A 6,424-nucleotide genomic window follows, 5' to 3' on the forward strand; every position below is an offset into this window, starting at 1 on the left:
CCATGAGTTGCCTTTTTACTTTCTTCTCTTCTTGAAGCACAACAGTTTTTTTCTTTCAGTTCTATAATACCTACTTATCTATTTTTTTATTTGTTGATCATATTGAAAAAAATCATTGCCTAATCCAAAGCCCATATATTTGTATTTGTATTTTCTTCTAAGAAGGAAGTTATAGTTTTAGACTTAGGTCTTTGATCCTATTTGAGTTAATTTTACTTATTTATTTTTGCAGGTTTCATCAGTACAACTTGTTGAGAAGACTTTCCTTTTTCCATTGAATTGCGTTAGTTCCCTTGTTGAAAATCAGCTGGCTCTAAATGTGTTGGTTTATTTCTTCATTCTCAATTCTATTCCATTGATCTATAGGTCTAACCTCATACCAGTACCACAGTGGTTTTGATTGTTTGTTTGTTTTATTCTTTTTAGTCATCCATGACAGTAGAATGCATTTTGACATATCACATAGAGGTGGAGTATAACTTCCCATTTTTTGTGTTTGTATGTGATGGAGTTACACTGGTATTCATATAAGAAAATAGGAAATTTATGTCTGATTCATTCTGTCTTTATTAGTTCCATCCCCCTAACTTTCCCTTCATTCCCTTTTGTCTAATCCACTGAAATTCTAGTTTTCCCTCCCCCCCTGCTTTTTGTGAGTTAGTATCCACATATCAGAGAGAATATTTGGTCTTTGGTTTTTTTGAGATTGTCTTATTTCACTTAGCATGATAGTCTCCAGTTCCATCCATTTATCAGCAAATCTGATCATTTCATTTTTCTTTATGGCTGAGTAGTATTCCATTGTGTATATACACCATATTCATCTTGAAGGTCACCTAGCCTGGTTCCATAGTTTAGCTATTGTGAATTGAGCTGCTAATAAACTTTTATGTGGCCGCATCACTAAGTATGCTGATATTAAGTCCCTTAGGTATATGCTGAGGTGTGGGATAAATGGGTCAAATTTATTTGATGGCGGTTCCATTCCAAGTTTTCTTAGGAATCTCCATACTGCTTTCCAGAGTGGTTGCACCAATTTGCAGTCCTACCAGCAAAATATGAGTGAACCTTTTCCCCCACATCCTTGCCAATATTTATTGTTACTTGTATTCTTGATAATTGCCATTCTGAGCTAGAGATGTTGAACATTTTTTCATCTATTTGTTGACCATGCATATTTCTTCTTCTATGAAGTGCCTGTACAGTTCCTTTGCCTATTTATTGATTAGGCTATTTATTTGTGTGTGTGTGTGTGTGTGTTAAGTTTTTTTTAATTCTTTATATATTCTGGAGTTTGATGCTCTGAGGTGCAGGTGGCAAAGATTTTCTCCTATTCTATAGGCTCTGTCTTCATTTTCTTGATTTGTTTTTAGTCAGCTTTTTTTTTTCCTGTTGTGACTAAAAGACATGACCAAAACAATTTTAGGGGAGGAAAATTTTATTTTGGGACTCACGGTTTCAGATGTCTCAGTCCATAGACAGCATACTCCATTCCTCGGAGTTTGAGGTGAGGCAGGAACAACCTAGTGAAAGAGAGTGGCAGAGGGAAGCAGCTCACATGGTGATCAGAAAGCAGAGAGAGAGATTTCCACTTTTCAGATATAAATATGTACTCCAAAGCCACGCTCCCCAATTCCCATGTCTTTTAGCCACATCTAACCACTTCAGTTACCACTACATTAATACCATCAGATGATTAATTCACTGACTGGGTTAAGATTCTCACAATCCAAACATTTTTTCTCTGAACCTTTTTGCATTGTCTCACACATGAGCTTTTGGGGGAACCTCACATTGAAACCCTAACATTCTGTTCCTGACCCCCAAAAGCTAACAGCCATCTCACAATGCAAAATATATTTTGTCCATTTCCAAGAGTCTCCATAGTCTTAACACTTCTGAGATTGCTCAAAGTTCAAGTCCAAAGTCTTCTCTAAGGCTCAAGGTAATCTTTCATTGTGAGTGCCTATAAAATTAAAAGTGATTTACAAGTTTCCAATATATAATGGTACAGAGTAAACATTTCCATTAACAAAAATTAGGGGCATAGAAAGAAGGGATGGGACCAAAGTAGTCTGAAATCCAGTTGGGCAAACAAGTCCTGTAGCTCCATGTCTGGCACCCCGGGGCACATGGCATTATAATGTTCTCTCCAAAGGGCTTGAGTAGCTCTGCCCCTGTGGCCATGTTGGTTGTAGCCCAAGTAGCCTTTCTGTTGGCTTGTTTCTGTTCAATTCCTGAAGCTTTCCTAGAACAATGTCCCATGTTACTGTCATTTCTTAATCTGGGGTCTCTACTACAGCTTCAGCTTCCTCCTCAGATCTCCATACCTTGTGTTCTCAGGGAGTGCCCACAGGGACTCTGATCCTGCTGCACTTTTCCTGGCTTCCAAGGCCTTCCTTTGAGATCTTGGTAGAAGCCTCCATGACCTCCTAACTCCAGCTTCCTGCATTCCTGCAGAACCAGCACCATGTGGTTGACACCAAGGTCTGTGGCCATCTTGAGTAGCAGCCAAGCCTCCAGGGACCCTGGCTGCCTTAGCCCTCTGAGTATCTGGGTGGCTGAGCATGTTGAAAAAATACTTTAGGCTCCCTGTACAAGAAGGATCCCTCATGGTCTCTTCTCAAGATAATTTTTGCTTTTGTTTCCTTGAGCCTGAGATGGGTGTGGTCATGCCAGCTCCTGAGATGCCCTCAAGCCATCTTTCTCATTGTCTCTGGGCAGTCTTTAGCAACTTCCTTAGCCCCAGTTTTATCCTGCCTTTCAAGTTTAAGTTTTTCAAATATTTCTGCTCTGCTTTCTGCTCCTGATTATCATAATAAATTTGGCTAAAAGCCTCCAGCAATATCCTTGCCACCACCTGAATGCTATGCTGCCTAGACATTTCTTATGCCAGATTAAGGAGTCTATCACTTTTAAAAGTAGCTTCACAGAAAGTCTCAGCACAGGTGCAAAGTGCATACAACTTCTCAGCCCTAACATAACATGAATGGTCTCTATTCCAAATTCCAATAGAGTCCTTTTCTGAACCCTCTTAAGCCCTGTCTTCACTGTTCATAGTTCTGTTGGCATTCTGGTCTTCTGAGCTCCCCAAATAATTGTCCATTAAGCTCCACTTACAAGAACCCAAAGTATTTCCAGCTTGCCCTGCTAAGAATCTCAAAATTCCTCCCACCAATTCCATAAAGCTCAAAAACCTTCTGAACAATATGGTCAGGTTAGTCACAGCAATGACCCCACTTCTTGGTTCCAATTTCTGTTTTGGTCTCCTTTTTTGCTGCTGTGACTAAAAGACCTGACTAAAACAATTTTAGGGGAGGAAAAGTTTAAGGGCTCATGGTTTCAGAGGTCTCAATCCATATACAGCCAGCTGCATTCCTCAGGGCTCTAGGTGAGGCAGGAACAACATGGAGGAAGAGTGTGGCAGAGGGAAGTGTGGTGATCAGAGAGCAGAAAGGGGGGTCTCCACTTGCTAGATATAAATACATACCCCAAAGCCATGTCCCCAATTCCAACCTCCTTCAGCTATACCCTACCACTTGTTATCATTCAGTTAATTCCCATCAGGGGATTAATTCACTGACTGGGTTAAGACTCTCACAACCCAATCATTTCTCCTCTAACCTTCTTGCATTGTCTCACATGTGAGCTCTTGGGGGGACACCTCACATCCAAACCATAACATGATTATTTCTTTTGCTATGAAGAAGCTTTTTAGTTTGATGCCATCCCATTTATTGATTCTTGATTTTACTTCTTGTCTTTCTGAGGAATGGTTTGTTTTTGTGGTACTGGGGATTTGAACCCAGGGACATTTTTCCACTGACCTTCATCCCTAACCCTTTTTATTTTTTAATTTTAGGACAGGGTCTTGCTAAGTTGCCAAGGTTGGCCTCAAACTTGTGATCTTCCTGCCGGGTTCCTGAGTAGCTGGAATTACAGGTATGTGCCACAACACCCCATACATTGTCTTAACTACTGTAGCTTTTGTAGTAAGTTTTTAAATTGAAAAGTGTGAGTCTTCCAACTTTTTTCTTTGAATTCCCATATGAGTTTTAGGATCAGATACCAATTTCTTCAAAGAGACTAGCTTGAATTTTGATGGGGATTATATTGAATCAGTGGGCCAATTTGGGGAATATTGCTGTCTTAATAATATTAAGTCTTCCAATCCATAAACATAAGATATCTTTCCGTTTATTTAGGTCTTCTTTAATTTTTGTCAATAAGGTTTGTATTTTTCAGAGTGTAAATTGTGTATTGTTTCTCAAAATTTATTCCTATGTATTTTATTGTTTTAATGTTATTGTAAATGGAATTGATTTCTTAATTTTATTTTCTGTGTATTCATTGCAAATGAATAGCAATACAACTGATTTTTGTAAATTGATCTTATATTCTGCAACTTTGCTGAACTCATTTATTAGTTTAAATAGCATTTTAGTGTATTCCTTAAATTTTATCTATGGATGAGACCATATGATTTGCAAATGGAGATAATTTGATTTAGTCACATACACACAGAAAAACAAAAACAAAAACAAAAAAGAATTAAAATTCAGTTATTAAGGCTCAGGCAATCAGAATGGCAAAGAGATCAGTTATTGAAAACTGAATCATTTCTTTTGTGTACTTTGGCTCCAATTGGCCAAGAAATGTGGTCTTTTGTTCCAGAAATATGAGCAATACCACACTGATGGGAAAATTATTGTTTATCAATATTTGATTAGATCATATTTGGCTCATCTTAGTAAGGAGGGTTTCTATCTTAGGCAATGGTTAAGGTCAAAGGACAAGTCACAGTTCTCCCTGGTGGAAACTGACATGGGTTCAAAGTTCTCATGTTTACAGTTTGAACCCAAGATTTTCTGCTCAGCTCTTTCCTGTTTTAGTGGTGACCAACAGAGGAGAGCCTTGATAAGCCTCTAATTGGAAGCTTTGCATGTGATAGCAATGAGAAATGGATCTAGGGACGATACAGCCTTTTTTATTTGTTTCTTTTTATGTGGCACTAAGGATCAAACTCAGAGCTTCACACATGCTAGGCCAGTGATCTGCCACGGAGCTACAGCCCCAGCCTCAATGTGATACAGCCTTCTATGGAATGGAAGGGATTTTTTTTTTCTGAAGGAGATGAGTCACCAAATTGATGGTCTTAAAACTGAGTAATGGGATATACAAGGTCAAATTGAGATAGAGAAATAGGGGTGCAGGTTAACTGGAAGAATGGAAGGAGCCTCCTTGTGACAGCTGGTGTAGAAGACTTCTTCTCTGGGAAGGGAAAAGGCAATGGCTATGATTTCCATAAATTTAATCTGTATCTGCCCTACACTGTTGTTGGAGGTAGGGTTGTTTGGAACCTGGTGAAGGGTTGGAGTTTGGAATGCAAAAAAATCTTTAGAGACCAACATCTATATAAAATGAAGAGAGGGGAAGCAATAGATGGGAAAGGTGAGCTGCAACAAGAGCCCAGGAAAGAAAAAAGCCTCAGGAAACCTACAACTGAACTGACTGACAATTGACCAAAATGGCCAAGGTTGTATATCCCTCCTTCACATAGTCACTGTATAGTGGCTTCTTGGGAATGGTCTGAAATCATTGGGGGAAATGCTGAAATTCAGGCAGACTATAAAATATGTCAGTTGGAGATGATGTGTTGTTGGCACTTGTGCCTGTTGGGTGACAAGTCCTTCCTTAAAGTAGAATCTGGGTACTTCTGTATCTCTGTATCTACCATACTGTATCCTGCTTGAAGACTGAATCTATTGAGTTACTAGTCTAGAGTGATTGGCATGGCAAAGGCTGTTGGGTTAGGCTGCTTTCCCATTCCTCTTCTTGTAAGCTTTGGTAGCAAATGAAGAATGTGCCAGAGGGAAGCCATTCACTAGCATGTGGCCCTTCTAATGAACCTGGGTTGTAATGTAAAAGCCATCTTGTTTGTGGGCAGTGAGAGATGCCTTTGACCTTCAGGCAGGAAGAACCACTCTCTTCTTTTATATGGTTTCTGAAAGCACTTTCACAATCTGGAGGAATTGTCATGAAGGAAACACATCTATTGTCTCCATTTCTTTCTTGGTTCCTCCTGTTTTCCTGCTAACCAGGGTGTTATGCCTCATTTCTCAGCTCTGCTCCCTGGGTACCAGCCCAAGAAATGGGTAAGAACTGAGCCCCTTATCATATCTTTTATCCCATCTACCAAGTAGACTGGGCAGGATGTCCCCTTCTAGCTCTTATGTCTGGCTGGAAATCCAAGTTCTGGTCAGGGAAAAAACAATTTGGCCTCAGCCCACATTGTTTTCTTCATTCCTGCTTTACCACTAATAAAGCTAATACTTTTATATCCATCATTCTCATGAAGCTGTTTTCAATTTGGAATAAGTGGAAATGGTGAGAAGTTGAATAACTGCTCCCCCCCCCCCCCAAA

Source organism: Marmota marmota, unplaced genomic scaffold (assembly GCF_001458135.2).
Source record: "Marmota marmota marmota unplaced genomic scaffold, marMar, whole genome shotgun sequence".
NCBI lineage: Eukaryota > Metazoa > Chordata > Mammalia > Rodentia > Sciuridae > Marmota > Marmota marmota.